The sequence below is a fragment of the Lynx rufus genome, unplaced genomic scaffold, assembly GCF_022079265.1.
Source record: "Lynx rufus isolate CCGP_SWC_20201006 ecotype Redwood Valley unplaced genomic scaffold, mLynRuf1.p SCAF_6, whole genome shotgun sequence".
Classification (NCBI taxonomy): Eukaryota; Metazoa; Chordata; class Mammalia; order Carnivora; family Felidae; genus Lynx; species Lynx rufus.
In genome coordinates, this window is record NW_025814878.1 from 17513892 (window position 1) to 17536614 (window position 22723).

The window sequence follows — 22723 nt, forward strand, 5'->3', positions numbered from 1 at the left end:
GATATTGACGTATGAAGACATAGGAAGAGAAGCAAGAGAGAGTGATGCCAGGAGAAAAAAAAAAAAAAGACAAACGTGTCAAATGCTGCTGAGAACGTAAACAAGGTGGAGGTCTGGAAATGTTCACTGGCGTTTTTGATATGTTGGCAATTGGTTTTGGTGGAGCAGGAAACCAGACTGAAGAGCGAACAGGGAGTGAGGAGGTAAAAACAACAAATTCAACAAGTGTGCTTGAGAAGTAGGCAAGAAATTAAAGCCATAGTTGAATGGGTATATAAGGCAGAGAAAAAGATGTTTGTTGTTGAAAGAGACACACAGATATTTATTTATTTTTTTTTTTTTTTAAATTTTTTTTTCAACGTTTATTTATTTTTGGGACAGAGAGAGACAGAGCATGAACGGGGGAGGGGCAGAGAGAGAGGGAGACACAGAATGGGAAACAGGCTCCAGGCTCTGAGCCATCAGCCCAGAGCCTGACGCGGGGCTCGAACTCACGGACCGCGAGATCGTGACCTGGCTGAAGTCGGACGCTTAACCGACTGCGCCACCCAGGCGCCCCGAGACACACAGATATTTAAATGACGATGTAAAAAAGTCCATAAAGATGCAGAGGATAAAATTACAGAAAAGAAGAGAGTAATAGGTGGGGGGATAGGGTCTACAAAGCAGGAAGCATTGAGAACGAGAGCATAGTGGTGGGTGACCCTTAAATCTCAAACAAACAAACATAAATAAACAAATCCATATCAGTGTTCCCTGTAGCATCCTGAAGTGCAACTTGGCATTTTTTTCTTGGCCTCTGTGCTCAGAAATTCCTAATTATGTCTTTCTTCCATTTTGGAGATACTGCATTCCCCTTGCTCCCCTTACATTCATCACTCCTTGTCTGAAATCCTGCCTCCTTTCCCCACTGTGGATGCACAAACATGTTACAGTTTTACACGTTCCAGTGAAGAGTAAGATGCTGGACTCTGGGGCACCTGGGTGGCTCAGTCGATTAAGCATCTGACTTCGGCTCAGGTCATGATCTCGCGGTTTGTGAGTGGGATCAGAGCCTGGAGCCTCCTTCAGATTCTGTGTCTCCCTCTCTCTCTGCCCCTCCCCTGCTCATGCTCTGTGTCTCTGTGTCTGTCAATAATAAATAAACGTTAAAAAAAATAGAAGAAAGATGTTGGAATCCGGTGGCTGTGGACTTAATCCTGATTCCATCACTCTTTTTTGTAGTTACACTTTGGACAATAACCTGACCTCTCTGAGCCTACAAAAGTGGATATCATTTTTTTGAAAACTAAATGAGAGAACATTGTAGGGTCTCAAGTGTATTCATTTTCTTTCCTTCCCTTATAGAGAGTTAACCCTCTCAATTAGGGATCACCGGTGTGATTTACAAAAGTGTTTATGAATTTCTCATTCAGTCTCATCTCATTCTTATTTTATGCTAATGTTGCTTTCTTCCTCACAGTATTGGCTATTCCTCAAAGTCCCAAGCATTATAGGCCATCTGTTGCCATCCTTTGAATCAAACTTCTGGGGCAGGAGTGAGGACAGAGCTGTGGGATCAGAGTTAGGGCAGAGTCATTTCTGAACTTCAATCTATATTGTTATGATTCAGCAAAGAACTAGACAATAGCACAGGTTAAACAGAAGCAGAAACTCTCCATCCTGGCTTTAGTAACAGGATATTATCGACCACCTTAAATGATGTTGTTTCGTTCCGTTGTTTTTTTCTCAACACTGTGAGTCTTTAGCAAAGGTTGGTGGGTGGCTAGCGAATTAAAAAAAATGAAAACAAAAAACCAAACTCTTGAAACAGTAACCCAAGGTGAATTTATTTCTGTGCTAATATGTTGATTTCTCAGATCCAGATGAAGACCTGGGAGTAGCCAGATCTGTTAGCAAACATAAATATCTCTGAGAGAATCGTTTGTTTTTCATGTGGTCTAGATCAAATCTTGTTTCCAATGAGAGTTCTGTCTTGTTGCATGATTTTTGTACATGAGAGTGAGATATGAGATGTTAAAAGCTGTATGTAAGTCCTGTCTTTAAACATGATTTGACAGGCAACAAAACTGACCCCACTTCCTCATTTTAAAAGTCCAGTTCATTTATGGATGCACCAATTTATGTCAATACTTACCACAGTCCATAATCTTTCTTCTTGGCTATTAAACTGTGTTTCCTTATCACTGAAAATGGTGCTCTTCCACAGCAGCGTATGTAATAGTTCAACTTCTAAGCTGTAGGATGGACACCTGGGTGTTCATTATAGAGGTCTACTGAAATCAAGGTAAAGTACAAAGCCTGGACGATTCCTGTAACCATTTTGTTAGAGGCCCTCGAAGTGCTTGGAGTGCAAACACTTTTAAGGGGAGTAACTGCTCTGATTGAAGATAAATACAGAGCTGAAGATGAGAGGAGAGAAATTAAATCTTGGGAAATCAGAAAAAAATATGTAGGAAAAGGAGCTGTAGTGCATGACACTATGAAGTTTTTCAAGCTGTTTTTATTTAAAATAAAATAACATGCAAAATGCAACTTAAAAAAATATGTAGGTGTTGGGAAGCATTCCTTTTTGGGACGGGGGTAGTTGGCTTCTATTCACTCCCTCTAGAGCTGTGAACCCTTTTAACTTGGAGACCAGTCTCCTCTCACTACATCTCATTTCCAAACTTCATGAAAAATGAGGTGTCAGACACCAAAGTGATTTCAATTTGGCTAACAATTCAAGAAACTAAATTACTGATTGCTTTGTAAAAGTCTCTGTCCTGAACGGAGCAACTGAACACTATACAACTATTTATTTCAGAATAGAAAATTTAACCAATGGCTTTATAAGTAATTGGAAAATTCTTCAGTTGGTCAAATACAACGTCTGTTACCCTTCCATGCTCTCTGTACATTCTGCCCTGTGAGATGATTCAAGAGACCCAAGCTCAATTTCCCATTTCAGTTCTGATTTGTTCTTGCAAACACGTTCTCTTTTCTTCCTTGATTTTCTCCACACCTATTTAGTCAAAGAACTATTTTAGACTAAAATGATGGAAAAGCAATCTTGGCAAGACGAAGAAGTTGCAAAAGGAATGAGAGAATTTGAAATGCTACTGAAAACTGGTATCTTTTTTAAAAATATGGTTTTAGGGGAAAAGTGCAGACTTGTAGGTCATATGTCAACTTGGGGCTTTCAGACCTCTAAAATCTGGTCAGTTTGCCTTGAACGCCCTCCCAAGATTTCTGTCAATTTCTGGGAGGGAATCTGTGCCATTTCAGGATGACCTCTGGTTTGGAATTTTGCCTCAACCAAATTATTATTTTCAGCTTCTCATTTTACACTTTTCATTTTTCTTTACCAATGTGTCTTCCAGAGATGCAATGCAGCCAGTTATTGATTTCTACAACAAATCTATTCTCAAAGGCTTTCTTACGAATAAAAAATTTTGCCATAAGTTAGAAATTTACATTTTAGGAGCATGGACTGTTTAGCATCTTTGTTCTTCGAGATCCTACATCTAATCTGGGTTTTTTGATGATCTTTTCTCCTTCTTGTCACCCTCCCTTCTCTTTTTAACTCTTCTGCTCCATTTCTCTAAGAAAAAAAAATAATCCTCTCATTTCAGGTATTTCCAGCTTTTATTGCCTTTGCATATCTAACTCTTCAGCTAAAAATCTGAAACTCCCAACTAGTTTTTACATAAAATATCACCCTTTTTCCAGGTACTTTGTGGAAAACAGGATGGGAAATAGGTTTGGAAGACTGGGAGTCTATACTTTTTCTTGTAGCTTAATAACTAATGGTGTTGTGTTAGCAGTGCCTCTCCATCATGCCCTTGTCAACATTCCCCATATTCTCTGCACTCCAGCTGCACCTGTTTTCTTGATACCCACTAAACTCACTGCAGTATGCAGAAAAACGGTCCCCGAAAGATGCCCATATCTTAATCACTGGAACCCGTGACTATGTTAGGTTGCATGGGAAAAAGGAATGAAGGTTGCAGATAGAATTGACTGGAAATATATAGGGATTATTTTGGATTATCCAGGTGGGCTTGGTGTAATCACAAGGATCTTTCGATGTGAAAATTGGAGGCAGAAGAGCCGGTCAGTGTGATGCAGTGTGATACAAACTCAATTTGGTATTTCTGACTTTTAAGATGGAGGAAGGTGACCATGAGCCAAAGAAAGCCACTTGACACTGAAAAAGGCAAGGAAATAGTTTCTTCTCCTCCAGAGTCTCAGAGAAGGGAAACAATGTTGCTGACTCCTTGATTTTAACCCAGTGAGATCCATTGTAGACATCTGACCTCAAGAATTGTCAGATAATAAATCTGTGTTGTTTTAAGAAACTATGTGGTAACTTGTTGTGGCAGCAAATAGAAAACGGATGCATTTACCACGTTTCCTCTCAGCACATGATATTTGCACATGCCAGTCCTCCTGCCTAGAATGTCTTTCCCTCCGTTTTCTAGTTAGCAATCACTCACTTGATAATTTTTTTCAGTTGCTCACATACCTAGAAAAGATTTTTTGTTTAGTTCTTATGGAGTGCCACATACTTCTTTTGTGAAGCACCTTTGCATGGTTGCCATTTCACCCTTCATTTGTTGGATCTTTTGATTAATATCTTACCCCTCCATGATACAGAGTCTTGACTCTTTTAACTCACCGCTGTATCTCCAGAGCCTGACCCAGTAGTAGGTACATACTGAAGATTTAATGTCCTGACCTCCTACTGACTTTAGTGTTTTAAAGGCCAGTCTTAAAGCTATTTCCTGTTAGAAATATATTCCTGTACTGGGCATATTAATTTTCTTTCTGTACTAGCAACTGAATCCCTATCCTTCTTTATAGACACCTCATTGCCTTAATATAGGGTCTCAGATCTTTAGATTTAAGTCCACTTCGTTGGGCACTCTAGTTTTTTACTCTCATCTATTTCTCATTCTCGAGCACCACCTGTTTCAGTCTCATTAACCTAGTTTTTTTCTTGAAATGTCTTGTTGGCTTACACTATTTTATCTTTCTAGAAAGACTTTTTCTTCTTTCTACTTGTCTCTAGGTATAGAAATCCACTATATTAATAAAATTTATTCAGTATATTAATTCTAACGTTTGTTTTCTAATTTGTAATATTGTAGTTATTCTTTTAAAAACATTATCTGGGAAATGCATATTTTGTCGTTTTATTTTTCAAAGAGAGAGATCTATAGAATTTGCTCATTCCATTAATTGCCCAAATTCAATTTCATCATTCTGCTTGTGTGCTTATTATGTATATACAATATATATATTACTTTTCTTGGAGTTGTTATTTTAGTAATTTTTATGTAACTTTTAAATTTTGATATAATTCTGAACATATAACTTGCAAGTATTGTACAAAGACTTTGGTATATCACTTACTCCAGATTCACATCGATTGTTTAATTTTGCCTTATCTGCTTTATCATCACTGTGTGTGTGTGTGTGTGTGTGTGTGTGTATACACATACATAATTTTTTTCTTTTGAACTATTTAGGAGTGAATTGGAGACATTGTGCCCCTTCATCACTAAATCTTCATTCATTCTCTCACAATGATCAAAATCAATGTATTTAATATTGATACAATATTCTTATCTAATCTAGTCTAGATTTAATTTTACCATTTGTCATAATGCCGTTCTCTGCAACTATTTTTAAATCCTGATCCAAGGTCTAAAACAGAATCACGCATTGCATTTAATGTCATGTGTTTTAGTCTGCATTATATTCGGAGGCACATGATGTTTATTGATCACAATATTGGTGATATTAACTTTAATCACTAAGTTAAAGTAGTATCTGATAGATTTCTTCTCTGAAGCAATTTTGAGGATATATTTTCAGAACATTCAACCACTAGTTTCTGCATACATTCATGCTTTTCTATCTTCATGACTTTTTATGTATTTATTAGTTGGCTTCCCACTATAAAGAATAGCTTTTCCTTATCTATCATCTGTCTATCTATTATCTATCTATCCATCCATCCATCCATCCATCCTAACTCTAATGAGCTGATACTGACATCTCCAATTCGAGCCTAATACTACAGGGTACATTCTAGTTTCATTGCTTTCTGTATTTTCAGTGTCATTATCCAAGAGTTAAGAAAATTGATTTCTACTATTCTTAATATATTTATTCATTTGCTCAAGAGTAGAACACGCAGTTTAGAACTTCTAACTCAAAACTCGGCAAAAATAGCAAACATATGAATAGTGTTCAATATTATTTATATTCCACTTTTTCTGATGTAGGGGTAATATTTGCAGAATGTGGAATGCATATCTTAGGTGTAAAATTAAGTGAATTTTAACAAATACATGCAGCTGTGTAATCTAAACTCCTGTGAACATAAATAGCATGTCCAACAACCAAGAAAGTTTTCTGTCTCCCTTTCCAGTCATATCCCTTGTAAAAGATAACTCCTTTCTGATTTTTTCCATTGTAGATTAGTTTTGCCTATAGTAGAACATCACATGGATGAAATCCTACAGAACTTATTCTTTAACTCAGCACAGTGTAAAATTCACCAATGCTTTTGTATGTATCAATAGTTTATCCCTTTTCATTGTTAAGTAGTAGTCTATTTTGTGAATGTAGCACAATTTAAAAAATCCCTTATTGATAAACTTTTAGGTTGTTTCCAGTTTTTCAGTTTGGAGTTATTATGAAAAGCATTTCTATAAACATCTGTGTACAGTCTTTAAAATACACACACACACACACACACACACACACACACACGCATATCTTTCTTGGGTAGACGTCTTTTAGTGGAGTTCCTGCATCATAGGATAAATGTATGTATAGCTTTAGGAAAAATAGCCAAACCATTTTCAAATGTGTTTTTATCATTTTATACATCTAACAGCTATATATGACAGTTCTAGTTGCTTTACCTTCTCACCAACACAAGTGTTGCCAGTCATATTAATTTTAGCTGTTCTAGTACATGCAAAATGGCATCTTGTTATGGATTTAATTTGTATTTATAGTATGACTAATGATGCAGAGATAAATTTGGAGTACTATTGGCTATTCATACAGCTTCATTTGTGATAAGTGTAAGTTTTTTGCCAGTAATTTATTGTTTGTAGAAGTTCTATTTTTTTAAGTTTATTTACTTATTTTGAGAGAGTGGGAGCAAGTGGAGAGGGGCAGAGAGAGGGGGAGACAAAGAATCCCAAGCAGGCTCCGCACTGTCAGCACGGAGCCTGATGTGGGGCTCGAACTCACGAACCGCGAGATCATGACCTGAGCAGAAGAGTCTGATGTTTAACTGAGTGAGCCACCCAGGTGCTTCAGTAGAAGTTCTTTATATATTTTTGATACAAGTCATTCATTAGCTATGTGTATCAAGAATATTTTCCACCAACACGTGGCTTGCCTCTTCATAATCAACATTATCCTTTAATGAAAGCAATTTTGAGTTTCAATGCACTCCCATCACTCTTTTGTTTTTATGGCTACTGGGCTACCGTTTCTGTATTCTAAGAAATCTCTAGCTACATCCAGTTTATGAAGATATCCTTTGGTATTTTTTTCTAGAAGCTTTGTGATTTTAGCTTACATGATTTAATTTGTTACCTAACATTATTTAGTTTGTGTGTGTGTGTGTGAGGGTGGGGGAGACTCAGGATTTATTTACTTATTTTACATATGGATATTCATTTGTTCAACCACCATTTGTTGAAAAACTGTCCAAATCAATTGACTGGACAAAATTAAATCTGTTTCTGGGCTTTACATTTATTTTGTTGAACTATAACTTGGTCCTGACACCAATCTTTGTGTTGATTATGATAGTAAATTTTAAATTCAGATAAAGTAAGTCTTCAAATTTTGCTCTTATAAGTGCTTTGTATACCTATGCAAATTTCTTAGTTTTTTTTTTTTATCTGCTGAGAATGTAGTTAGTATTACCTTGACTCTACATAGAAATTTGGATACAATTAATATCTTAAAAATGTTTAATCTTCCCATCCATGAGCCAGGTATAGCTCTCTTTACTTAGGTGTTTAAAAAATTCTTTTAGCAATAGTCTATTGTTTGGGAGTAGAGATTTTACATTTTAACAAAGTTTATTCCCATTTTATGATTTTGATGTTATTTTGAAAAAAATTTTAAATGTTATTTTTTCCATTGGCCACTGCTGGTGTATAGAAAGAATTTTTCTCTATTGACTTTATATGTTATGACCTTGCTAGATCCTCTAATTCATTTTCATATTTGCATTGTAGGTTTCTAACTGTTTTGTATGTACATAATCAAACTGTAAGTTAAAAAATGATATGCCTTTTCCTTTCTAATCCTTATGCACTTATTTATATTTCTTGCAGTATTATCCTGTCTAAAACTCCTAGTAAAATATTGAATGCAAGTGGTGAGAGCCAACTTTTGGCCTTTTAATTTTTTTCTATGGTTTGTCTGGTTTCTACTATATTCATTTCTACTCCTTCTTATTTTCTTTTATTCATTTTGGATTTAATTTGACTGCCCTTTTTCTACCTTCTTAGGGTAATAGCTTTAATTAAAATGTCTATAAGAAATATATATATATATATATATATATATATAAACTTTAATGCTATTGATTTCCCTCTATGCACTGCTTTACCCTAAATCCAATATATTATATGTTATACTTTTATTATCATATAGTTGAAATATTTTATAATTTTCCTTCTGATTTATTCCACGACCCATGGGATATTTAACAATTTGTTGATTAATTTCCAAATATTTGGGGCTTTTGTAAATACTTCATTATGATTGATTTCTAATTTAATTCTGTGTGGTTGAAAACATATTTGGTAAGATTTTAAACTTTTGAAATGTATTAAAACTTGTTTTAATGCCATTCTTGGTGACCATTCTATGTGCAGTTAAAAGGAATGTTTATTTTGCAATTATTGGGTAATTTGTTCTACAAATGTCAACTAGGTCATAATAATTGATCATGTTGTTTAAATCTTCTGTATCCTAACTGATTTCTTATTTAGTTGTTTGATCAATTGGTGAGACTGTTGTTAAATCTCTGTGATTTGGCTATTTTTCCCCTTAGTTTTGTTGGTTATTTCCTTCATGTATTTTGAAGCCTTGTTATTTGGACATCTACACAACCATGATTTTTTTCCTGATGAATTGATCATTTATCATTTTGAAATGTCTTTCCCTGTTGTTCAAGATATTTCTTGTTGTGAAACCTATTCTGTGTGATATTATAGCTACTCTAACTTTATTATCTTACTATTATTATGGTATATCTTTTTCCATTCTTTTATTTTCAACTTCCGTTTCTTTACATCTAAAATGCTCTTGGGGTGTCCGGGTGGCTCAATCAGTTAAATGTCTCACTCTTGGTTTCGGCTCAGGTCATGATCTCCACGGTTCATGACAGTGAGCCCCGAGTAGTGCTCTGTGCTGACAGAGCAGAGCCTGTTTGGGATTTTCTCTCTCCCTCTCTCTCTGCCCCTTCTCTGCTCTCTCTCTCTCAAGTAAATAAACCTTTAAAAAATGCTCTTCATGCACAACAAAAGATTGAGCCTATGTAATTTTAATCCACTGACAATATCTTTTAATTAGAGCATTTATTTCAATTTAATTTAAGTTTTATATAGTTGGACTATGTCTACTAGTTTTCTATATGTTTCCTAATGTGCCATTTTTTCCTTTTCTGCCTCTTGTCTTTTTTAAAATAATTGTTTGTTGCATTTTGTGGGGTTCTATTTTAATTTCTCTATTGGTTTTTAGTATATTTCTCTGCGCGATTTATTTACTTATATAAGCTGTTGTAAGGATCATGATATGCATTCCTAACTTACTGTATATACTTAGAATTGATGCTATATTATTTCATGTGAAATATAAGAACCTTGTAATAGTGTAGTTTATTTTACCCCCATTATTTGTGTGAATTTTTCATATATAATATATCCACATATATTATGTACCCCACAATGTGATATAATTTTTGCAGTAAGCAGTCATATGCCTTTTAAAGAAAATAAGAAAAGAAAAACTTAGGAGCCTTTGATATTTTGCCACAAATTTATCATCTCCAGGGCTTTTCATTCCTTCATGTAGAAACAAGTTTTCATATGATGTCATTTACCTTCAGATAAGAAATAAGAACTTCCTTTTTGCATTTCTTGTAAATAAGCTGTAGTGGTAGTGAATTCCCCTACTTCTGTATTATGTGCAATAGTCTTTGTTTAGCATTGTTTTGAAGAATATGTTCTCTGAGTATAGAATTCTGGGTTAACAGATTTTAATTTAATTGTCTTCTGGCCTCCATTATGGCTCTTGAGATGGAACCCATGATTCATATCTTGGTCCCTGTTATGCCATATGCCATTTTTTTCTGACTTCCTTCAAAACATTATTAACCTTTTTTTCCCAGCAGTTTGACTATGAGGTGCCAAGTTGTGTGTGCATATATGCAGGCATATATATTTGTGTCTGTGTCGAAGTTATCTTGCTTGGAGTTCACTAAACTTCTTTGATTGCTAAGTCCATGTATTGGACCAAATATGGAAAGGTTTTCATAAATATTTCCTTAAAATGTCCCCCATTGTTTCCTTTTCTTCTCTTTTTCTTAAAGTCCAATTACATGTGTATCAGTTTTTATACTGCCTCAGAGTGAAGAGGCTCTGTGTCTTTGTTGTTGTTGTTGTTAGTCCTTTACTCTCTTTTCCCAAGATTGGATAATTTTCGTTTTTCTACTTTCAGGTTCACTTCCTTTTTCTTCCTACCATCTTTACTCTGCTGTTAAGCCTATCTAGTGAATTGTTCATTTCAGACATTATATTTAACAATTTTAGAAATTCTGTTGATGAGATTCCCTGTAGGTACATTTATTATGGCCCAATTTGTCTTACATACAGTTATAATTCCATAGGTCGTTGAATATATTTGTAACCACTCCCTCGAGATTCTTTTTTTAAATTTTTTAAATGTTTTTATTTATTTTTGAGACACAGAGAGACAGAGCATGAACGGGGGAGGGGCAGAGAGAGAGGGAGACACAGAATCCGAAGCAGGCTCCAGGCTCCGAGCTGTCAGCACAGAGCCCGACGCGGGGCTCGAACTCAGGGACTGTGAGATCATGACTTGAGCTGAAGTCCAATGCTTAACCGACTGAGCCACCCAGGTGCCTCCACTCCCTTAAGATTCTTGTCTGCTCTTTTGCAAAACAGCTGTCATCTCAAGAGTTTGTTTTATTGATTGCTTTCCCCTCTGTCCTGTGGGTCACATTTTCATTTCCTTACATGTCTAGTAGTTTTTATTGCATGATTCTGGCATTGGTTTCCTAAGACTTCCATAACAAATACCACAAAATAGGTGGCTTAAACAACAAAAACTTGTTTTCTTACAATTCTGTAAAGGTTGAAGATCAAGATTTCAGCAAGTTTGGTTTCTTCTGAGGCCTCTTTTCTCTTTGCTTGCAGATAGTCACTCTCTAACTGTGTCCACACATGGTCTTCCCTCTGTCTATGTTGTCTGACTCCTAATATCCTGTTCTAATAAGGACACCAGTCCTACTGGATTAGGGCTCACTCTTATAAGCCATTTTAAGTTAATGGCATCTTTAAAGATCCTATCTCCAAAGCAAGTCACATTCTGTGATACATTAAAACAACTTGAAGGAACACAATTCAGCCCATAAAAATGAATATAATAAAAAATACATTTTAGAACTCCTGATTCTGTCATCTTCTTATGAAAAAATATTGATTTATTATTTTAAAAAAAAGTAATCTTGTCTGGAAACAAATCCAAACTCTCTTTCCTGAAGTGAGAAGGATGAAACCTTTTCTCAATTTGTTGTTGTTACGGCTGTTTTGTCTCTTCACTGCAGCTGTTTTCTGAACTTCTCGAAGTCTCTCATATATGAATAAGGGTTCAGCCAGGAAACTGAAGGGCACTTATGCTCAGATTTTAGAGTCTCCTCTTCTGTACTTCTCTTCTTTCTGGAATCATCCTCATGTTTTCCAGCTGCTCTGGCATCCTTGAAACCTGTGCACTTTGACCCTTAAGCCAGTAAAACCAAATCTTTATGCTGCAGTTCCCAATATCTCTGCACTGTGTAGACAGGAGACTCCTTCAGGTGAAAAGCCATATAAACACAAACCTCACCCTGTAAATTTTTCTTCTTTCATGGTTCAACTTTCCTCTAGCTTTTTGTTTATTCTACAATACCTTCAACCATTTATTTTTGAAAATGCTTTATCTAAAGCATATTTTTTTCCTGTGGAAAGGTTTGCCTGATATGTTACTAATCTATTACCAAAATTTTAAAAAAAAGTTTTGAATTTCTTGAGTTCCTTGCATAGATCCTTGATGCAGAGACAAGACAGAAGATGATCATAAAATCCCGTGATATTAATCCATATGCCATGTTAGAAATAACGCATTGAAGTGATATGGGCTTAATGTCTCCAAAAGAAGCAAGAATACATGGCAACTGATTGAAAAACAAGGAGCAGTAAAGAGAAGCGAGTTAAGATAAAAGATGAGATCACAGCAAACATGCAGAGTAAGGAAGCTCAGATAAAACAAGGAATGCAAGGAAATGCCAAGTGTCGTGGCAAAAATCAAAGTATATGCATTTGAAGTAGTAACCATAAAAACTGAGAAGACAAGAAAATAAATCAGTAATTGCTACGGTCTGAATGTATCAATATCAAAGGTTGAATCCTAACCTCCAAAGGTATTAGGTTAGTGGGGCCCTTGGGGGGGGGGGCTGCGGGAATCAGGTCGTGATGACAGAGCACTCATGAATGGGATTAGTGACTTTATAAAAGAGGCTCCAGAGTGATCTCTCACTTCTTCCATGTGATACTATAACAAGAAGTCTTCAACCCAGGGGTGCCTGGGTGGCTCAGTAGGTTAAGCGTCAGACTCTCGATTTTGGCTAGGTTTATGATCTTCCAAGTTCATGGGATCAAGCCCCATTTTGGGCTCTGCACTGGCAGTGCGGGATCTGCTTGAGATTCTAACTCTCCCTCTCTCTGCCCCTTCCCCAATTACACTTCTGCTCTCTCTCTCTATTTATTTTAAATAAATAAATAAACTTAAAAAAAAAAGAAGTCTGCAACCCAAAAAAAGGGGCCTCCACCCAACCATGTTGGCACCCTGATCTTGGACTTCTAGCCTCCAAAACTGTGAATAACAAATATCTGTTGTTTACAAACCACCCAGTCTGTGGTATTTTGTTTTAGCATCCCAAATGGACTAAGATGGTAATATAATGTAGAGGGTCAGTTTGAAACATTCCCAGATGGTCAACTATGTTGAAAACAGTAACAGGAACTTTCCTCACAGGGGAAGAAGAACAGCAAACAAAAGAGAATTCTCTTTGTTCTAAAGAAAGAAACGCAGATGATTGGAATAGAAGCAATAATAAAAAAATACAAGAGGGGCACCTGGGTGGCTTAGTCGGTTAAACTTCCGACTCAGGCTCAAGTCATGATCTCACGGTTTGTGAGTTCGAGCCCTACGCGGGGTTCTGTGCTGACAGCTCAGAGCCAGAACCCTGCTTCAGATTGTGTGTCTCCTTCTCTCTCTGTCCCTCTCCTGCTTTTGCTCTGTCTTTCAAAAATAAATAAACAAAAATTTTTTTTAAATTCAGGAGAAAGAAACTGCATAGAAAAATTGAGTTTACAAATCAAAAAGTTTTTCACTTTAGTACACATGTGGCCCTGTTGCATGTTCTCTGCTTACAGCAATGAACAACGAACCATACAGGAAAGGTCCCTGTGATGACAGATCCTCTCTTTTCAGGAAGGTGCGAGCACAATAGTCAATAACTAAGTTAAGAAAAAAAAGAAAGAAACAACAACTAAGTTAATAACATTTCACTTTAGGTATGGATAATAATCATGAAGAAACATCTTTTCTTTTTCCAAAAAAAAAAAAGATTATTCTTCAGGGCAATACTTCCCAATTTTTACATATAATGACACATGAGAAAGGTAAGTACTTCTATGACATAGTGGGGTAAACTTGAGGAAATAAGGGAATGATTTTGTATATATATATATATATATATATATATATATATGGGCTTGGTGGAAAAACAGTACATTTTTCTTTATATTATACAGTTTTAATAAGCAAAATAGAATACTAGGATTGTAAAAGAAAATTAGTTCTAATTTGGTAAGGTATTTTTAAACTTAAAATCTTCCCCAAACGTTTTTATTGAGCCCTTGAACTTACTCCTATGAACATTGGTTTTTATTCTCTGGTTAAATGTACGTGCAATTTTTAGCCACAACTCTTTAAGGATAATTTCTTCAAATAATTTATCATTACCATTGGCAATAAACTGTTTACACAAATAGACAATAACAAACTTAAAAGAAAATTTTTTTAATGTTTATTTATTTAGAGAGAAACATAGCGAGACCGAGCAGGGAAGGAACAGAGAGAGAGGGAGACAGAATCCCAAACAGGCTCCACACAGTCAGCACGGGGCCCAACGCAGGCCTCGAACCCACGAACTGTGAGATCATGACCTGAGCCGAAATCAAGAGTCAGATGCTTAACCCACTGAGCCACCCAGTACACCCCACAAATTTAAATTTTTAAAAATAACCATCCCAAATTAATTTACAGCAGTTAAAATCACATTCAAAGAAACTAACAGTTCTTCCTTTCATTTCCCTGACAAATGCATTCTTGAAATAAATTGTGATAAGACAAATGAGTTATATGTAATTAAAGTTTGTATATCAAAATCTTAAGATAATAATGAAGTTCTAATTTGCAGTGTGTGCATGCATCGCTGGAGCAGTCATTCTGTGCTGGCTGCTGGCTTGAAAGGCACATCAACCACAAAGGCATGTAACGGCGATTTAGGACTGCTATCTGGGCATGTTCTTGTTCGTCTTACCTAGCTTTCAGCCATAATCTGAGATGCACAAGCTACTCCTCAGGCATCTCCACGTGAACTTGTTAGCAGCTTCATGGCTTTCTGTCTATGACAGGCAGCAGCAGCTCCCTCTTCAGGTGGGTGCTGACTCAGATGCCTAAGGGGTGAGCATTTCTTTGACCACGCTCTGCATCTCGCGGTACAGAGAGATATTGCTATTGCGTTCGTTGGTGTCAGGGTCTGTGGGCCATGTTGTCCGATTACTCTTTGTTCAGGCTGTTCCCAGAGCAGTCCCAGAAAAAGCTGCTCAAGGTTGGAGGTGGCCAACCTGAAGCTTCCAGCAATCCCAACCTCCACAAGTGACTGAGGCTTGGGAGATCCTAGGACATAGGGATCCTAGGACATCCCTAGGATGTAAGGAAACTATTATAAAGTACAGAAGGTAATAGATGGTTATGGTGTCTTCAATGCACCATTATCTTAAGCTTGTGTTTGGGTTTTGTTAATTATTTTTTGATCGTCTAATATTTTTGCTTTCTGTATTTTGATGCTGTTTTTGTCACATAAATGTCCCTGATTGCTTTATCTTTTTCTTGATTATAACTTTTACAAAGTTATGAAAAGATTCCCTTTCTCATTGTAATTATAGTTTTACATTTTCTGGATAGAAATACCATAACCTGGCCTCATAAATGTTTAATATTTGCCCAAACTCTTTATTCTTTTATATTTAATATTTCTTTGTCATTTTGATGTATATTGAGAGCCTAGTAGCCTAAGTAGTTTTGTTTATCCTAAGTATTTGCCTTTTAGAAAGTAATTTTTCCCATTTACCTTTATGTGTGTCTTAATTATCTCACTTGTTTTCTTCTTCTTTTATTTTTGTTTTATGCTTCTCCTTATTGGCCTCTCTTGTATTTATAGTTTTTTATTAAATCTTTTATTTCTATTTTATTCCTGTTAGTCACATATCTTTTTCTGGAACACTTATGATTGTATTACTCTCTTTCCCTAGGACTCAATAGGGATCATCCATCATCTTCACTCTCAATATTTTAAACTCTTATTTTTTACTTGACATTCTGGGAAACATTTATGTTGATATTCCATAAGACCCATTTATTTTGTGCATTTTCAATTCTATTCATTAATGCCCTTAATTTAGATATTAATTTTGGTTCTATGTTAACAGATTTAAGAGTGTTTTTTTTTTAATTTCTTTCTTAATCTTAATGAATTTTCCCTGTAATTTCCTCTTTCTCTTCCACAGTTGCCATGTAGTCTTACTTCTTTTAATGACATTAAGAAAATCTTGTCTAAAATTATTTCTTTCTTACAGTTATTTCTTATAGACAAGTTTTTCTCTGAGTCTTGGAACTACGTTTCTAGTCTCTGTTCTTTTTTAAAGATTTATTTATTTATTTTTGAGAGAGAGAGAGAGAGAGAGAGAGAGAGAAAGCATGAGTGGAGGAGGGGCAGAGAGAGAGAGGGAGAGAGAGAATCCCAAGCAGAATCCCAAGCTCCAAGCTGACAGCATGGAGCCCAATGCAGGGCTTGAACTCAGGAACCATGATATCATGACCAGAACTGAAGTCGGACACTTAACCAACTGAGCCACCCAGGTGCCCCTGTTTGTGTTCTCTCATAATTTTCATTTCTCTAAGATCTATTTACATATTCTTGAATGTAAAGGTATCTAATCAAATCTAGAATTGGCTCACAGACACGAAAAATGGATATATTTAATCCATTTAGTGCCCATCTGAAGGTTGACTCCCTATTTTATCTAACCCAAAAGGCAGATATTCCCTAAAAATATTTGAAAACAATATAGAAAGATATTTTTCAGAGATAGTTTATCAATAGAACTGTTTGAAGTTAAGGGAATGAATTAGATAATCACTTAAGAACTCATCCATCCCCCAAATTCCTTAGGAATCTTTCTTTGCTGTTATTTATTAATGGCTTTGTCCACCTTTCATAACACCAACCTAGTAAGTTCCAAGAACATAGAACAGCGTGTGCCTTTGACTAACAGCTCTGTGGAAAGTGGTGTTTGTTTGAACTGGATGACATCATTTCCTGTACAGTCCAAGGAATCAACGTTTAAAAAATTTTTCTCTAACACTTTCAAAATGAGCATGAATTTTTTGCATCATTCTTTGCTTTGGGATTAGCCATACTACGACAGCTGCAATAGCAACAGAAATTTAAACCCTAGCAAACCACAAAGTTAAATACCAGGTTTCTACTCTTCAAAGCTCAGGAGAAAATTATGAACAAGTCAAAACTTGTCATGTACTTCAGTAATTGGAATGTGTGAGGTGAGTTTCGGGTAAGCATCCCAGTGAAACAAGGTTAAATTGTCAGCTTCTATCAACATTCTCAGTTTAAAGAAAACTCAATGGGATTGACGATATTTTTCACAACGTAATTTGCTTTGGTTGGCCCTCAAGCTGCCAAAGATCAGAAACCTGGCAAAAGAGGCTGCATTTCAAAAGGTCTTACAACTTCCTTGGAAAGAGACTTTTTCCCCTAGTTTAATTTGTTTTCTATCTGCTGTATAAGGCTCTACGCTTGCATATGCAAACTCTCCGTGAGAGTGTTTCTGGGGAGGATGAGCTGAGAAAAGCATGGATGGATGTGGTTTGGAAAAAGAATAGGATGTGAGTTGTAGAGAAGCAAACTGTCTAAAACCACTTCAGAGAGAAGGAAGTGCCTTAATGACAACATCTCAGGTGTGGGAAGTGAGCTGAAATGCCTTTGATTCCATAGCGCACAGCCAAGAACAAAAGAGTTCTTTACTTATCATTCAGCTGCTTAGGCTCTTCCTCGTCTTTCCTTCCTGCCTCCCTCTCAGTTCTGAGTACAGTCCCTTAGAAAATAAATCTTGCTCTTCCAGCTCTTAATGTCAGGCCATTTGTTCAGCAGTGTTCAGGGTTAGAAAAATATCCAATCAGCAATTTAGATATTAATCATTAGTTTTTGAAATTTAAATAGATGCTTGAATTCAGTGGCAAATCTTAATTTAGAGAAGTAGAAATGCCCGCTATAGGTTTCAGTTGAAGCTCAAATGCTCCCAATTTATTTAGTCTCTGAGGCTGTGCAGCCTATAAGAAGGAAGGAGTTCTTTGGGGACTGCTTTGCATTTTGGTACTTTTGGGTAAATGCAAGTTGTGAAGAATATGTAAGGTGATACCTCATTATGTGTCTTCTGTGAATTTCAAGAAAGTGTGATACTTGATGTTTGATTAGAGTTTGTTATCTCTTTTCTTCTACAGCTCTATTTCACACCCATTGATGAGTCAGAAGCAAACTAAAAAAAAAAAAAAAAAGGAAAGAAAAGAAAAGAAAAAAAGAAATCAAAGAAAAGAAAGAGGTAGCCCAGAAGTTTTTGTTTAATGCTATGTAGTGCTCTTTTTTTAGTTAAAAACAATTTTTTAACGTTTATTTATTTATGGATGAGAGAGACAGAGAGAGAGAGAGAGAGAGAAAGAGAGCACGCCAGTGGGGAGGTACAGAGACAGACACAGAATCTGAAGCAGGCTTCAGGTTCTGAGCTGTCAACACAGAGCCCAATGTTGGGCTTGAACCCACAAGCCATGAGATCATGACCTAAGCCAAAGGACACTCAGCCAACTGAGCCACACAGGCATCCTTATGTAGTGCTCTTATTAAAGAACTTACGGGGTGGGGGATTTTCTGAAACAAAGGGAGACCAAAATGTCATTGGCTAAAACTGAAGAAGGTAAAGGATTTCTCCAGAACGCAGAAGGCAAACTCTCACCATTTTCTCACTATTGGTGAGTTATGTAAGAAGCAAGATCATAAGCAGAATGTTTCTTAGGTGAACACAGAGGTCAATTAAAAAAAAATTCAGATGATCTCATAAAGAGTCCTTCAGCTGAAAGAGGGATAATCTTGCTCATAGGATAAGGTACTTATAGCCCAAAGGCCACGAATATTCTCACTTGGGTGGTTCCAAATACACTCTTGACAACATTCTAACGCAGGCCTTTTTCCAATGTTCCATTCAGGTTATCTACTAGTGACAATTTTTATTTTCTTTATAAACATGCAAATTCAACAGACTTAATATACCAGTGCCATAGTATTTTGGTTAAACTCTAGAGCAAGGTTTCTTAACCTTTGCGCTATCAACATCTTGGGCTGAATAATTCTTTGTTGTGGGGGTCATCCTGTGCATTGCAGGACATTTAGCAACATACCTGACTTCTACCTGCTTGATGCCAGTAGCACCTTCTCCCCACCCTCCCCCACCCCCCGAGTCATGACAATGAAAAGGATACCAGACATTGTCAAGACCAAAACTGACCTAGAATTTCTTTGGTCACTTGATTGTAAGAAACCTTTTAGTTTATTTTTATTTTCTTTTTTAAGAAACATTTTACTTTAGTCACCCATGTACAAATTGTTGAATTGCATTTTAGAATGGCCATCTTCTCCTTGTGACTTACCATAGTCCCTGAATAAGAGAATCTATTTTTTTTTTTAAATCAACATTCATTCTTTCAAGATTCTGGCTTCTCAGTAGCAGCCAGTCTCTGTATAAAGTTATTTGATGCAATGCTCAGAGAAATAGAAGAGTGTAACACATTCTATGTATTCTTAAAATTGACATCTTTTTATGTGTGACCCAATCCCTCCTTGGCTCTAAAGTCCATTTTATCTTATGTTTTCATGTACTTCAACTTCCATTATCCTCCTGTATGTGACATCAGCCTGTCTCAAATGCCTTCTGAATAAACAGTGGCAATAGTTACATACCTTTTTGTCTACCTGATATTTACCCTTAACCATCGATTGTTGCAGCTTATTCTGTATCATCTAAAAATCTCAAAACCTTCCAAGTCCCCCTTCTTTATGTTATTCATTATTTGAAGAAACATTTGGTCTCTTCTTGAGAAGAGAGTTCTTTCTTTGCTTTGAAGTTCCTTTTTTTCAAACTCTAATGTCACTCATCACATTGTATTACTACTCATATGTCTCTCTTTTTCACTAACAATGCGTCATTTGAGGACTATACTGCCTATTGATTTCATCATCACCCAGCACCTAGAGCAGAGGTAGATGGAAGGAAGTATTGTTTAATGAATTGTGTTAAGTGCATAGCATTGCAGTTGAAGAGCTCAAGAAGATAATACTGCAGTACTATGAGCTACCCCACAGGTCTATTGCTTATGTCATTAGATATCCAATCACACTTTTCTTCTCTTCTTCTGCCCCACCAGTAAGCCCAGCTCCTTCACCTTTCCTGCTCACAGGCTCAAGGGAAATAGAACTTTGGAACTTTTGAGTTTTGATAATGCATACTCTAAAAAGTGATTCTAGGCTGAAATGGGAAGAGTAATTTAGAAGAAAGAATTGATTAGGAAGAGGTAAGCTATGTGTCATTATCAATTTTAGAATAAGAAGTAGATATCTATTGAAATATTAAGCCCTTCCACCAAAAAGAATCAAATCAATTGACTTTTAGGAAAGAAAGGAGCTATTTTGCCTATGGGCAAATTACCTTTGGAAATTATAAAGCCTAAGGACTTAAGGCTGTAAAAGTTTCTGGGTTAATATTGGACTATTGTGGGTAGGGAGAGACAGGAGTTAGCATTTTCTCTCTTTGTCTCAAATTTGGCCTTTTATTTATTCTTTTAAGTTTATTTATTTACTTGGAGAAAATGCAAGCAGGAGAGGGGCAGAGAGAGAGAGGGAGAGAAAGAATCCTAAGCAGACTCCACACTGTCAGCATGGAGCCCAATGTGGAGCTCAAACCCATGAATCGTGAGATTACAACCTGAGCTGAAATCAAGAATCAGACACTTAAATGACTGAGCCACCCAGGTGCCCTTCAAATCTGGCCTTTTAAAAGACCTCCTTAAAGGTGCAGATCATAAAAAAAATAGCTTAAGATCCAGGGATATCTAAATAATAAACTAAACCCACATATTTCTACAAAGAGACTAGTCTTTAAAAATAAAATTTTTAACTGAAGAGCAAAGACATCTAGAATCCTATAATTCTAGAACTAGGAAGAACTCACTCTCCTCATTTGTAACATATGAAGTTAGAATGGTTGTTGAAGTATATTTTTTCTTGAGATTGTATAAAATTTTGAGTCAGTGGAGAATGATTTGATTTACAAAACAAAAGCAAAATCAAAAACAAAAAAAACCCCACCTTTTCATAAAATTCTTCAGGAGCACATCTACTGTAGGTAATAATAAATATGTGAATTCAAATTAGGTGTCTAAGAAACAATAACGATGTGAGAAGAGGCTGAGAATGATGCTGGTAAGCAGAGAGAAATGTGTGAGGTATGATCACTTGATAGGAAAATATAAGAATTGAGAGAGGTGTTCTTTAGACTCCCCTATACACACAGGGCCATGCTGAATTGCATAGCCAGCTACACAGTATTCTCTCATGATACCAGTGCCCTGTGATCAGAAGGGGATGTTCTCACATGGTCTTTCCAATACTGGAGATGGCTTTTGGCTGATGCATCACAATACCCTCTTTGTGATCTTTGAAATAGGATTTCTGAGTAGCTCAGGCATAGTCTGTGGTCATGAAAGAGTATTAAGCTAAAGAGGGCTCAAAGTCTTGTTTTTGGCCCTCTGGATGTGGTAGCTATCCAGCTGAGGAAAGGGCCACATAATGAAGGTTCAGCAGGCATGGACCCAGCTGTTGGGACAATGGTTCTCAAAAGTCCACATGCAATAATAGTGCCCCTGGGGAAGGTGTTCACAGTGCAAACGTCTAGACCCTATTCCCAGACATTTCGATTTAAAAAGTTGAGCGAGTTGTAAAATAAATGTCACTGTCATGAGGATGAAAAATACGACATAAGGAACAGCCAATAACTGTAATAATGTTGTATGTTGACAGATGGTAACTACACTTATCATGGTGAGCACTGCATCATGTATAGAATTGTCCAATAATTATGTTGTACACCCGAAACTAACATAACATTGCATGTGAACTATACTTCAATAATAAAAATGTAAAAGTGAATAAAAAATTAAAAAAATAAAAAGTTGGATGTCAGGCCCAGAACTTTGCATTTCTTACCAGCAGTCCAGGAGATTCTGAAGTAGGTGGTCTTCTTTGAGAAATGAAGTTCTAGAAATTCAGTTGATTTCTGCTTCTCCTCCTTGGCTCAGGTTCTTTGAGTTAGACCCATTAATTTTTTTTTTCATCTGCTCCTATTTTGATGAAGCCAATTTTAGAATCATAATTTACTTCTAGAATGCTCTTACTGTTATTCAAAATAGTATCATTTGGCAAAGTGGAAATGATTTTGAGAAGAGGGAACATAAAAAGCTTTTGAAAAGAAAACCAGATCATAAGATGGCCTATTAAGCAGCAAGAATAGATTCAACTTTCAAGCTATGGAGAATTTTGCAAATGGTCTCAGTGAGGAAATGACTAATGGAGATTTGGGGAGCCAAGGGAAAGAGAGAGAGCACCATACTCCTGTCAGTAGTTAGACCAAGAATGTTTATTCTGCTAGAAGACCTTGTGACACAGGGAGAGCCAGGTGACTGGGAAATTAGTGTTCTCATCACAGACTTTTATTCACTTACGTAGAAACCATTCCAGCTGAATTGGTGTTTCCAAGACTGAAGAACATCCAGGGGGAAACTTGCCTGGATTTATAGGAAATCTAAAAACCTTGGCTTCAGCCTGAGTATTTGGATCTTAGGTTGAAATGGCTGAGAGATTGATTTTGTGGTCCCCATTATTAGAAGAACCCAGAGTGGTTAATTATCCAATATGGGTTGTGGTGGGAAATGGGCTTAGGCA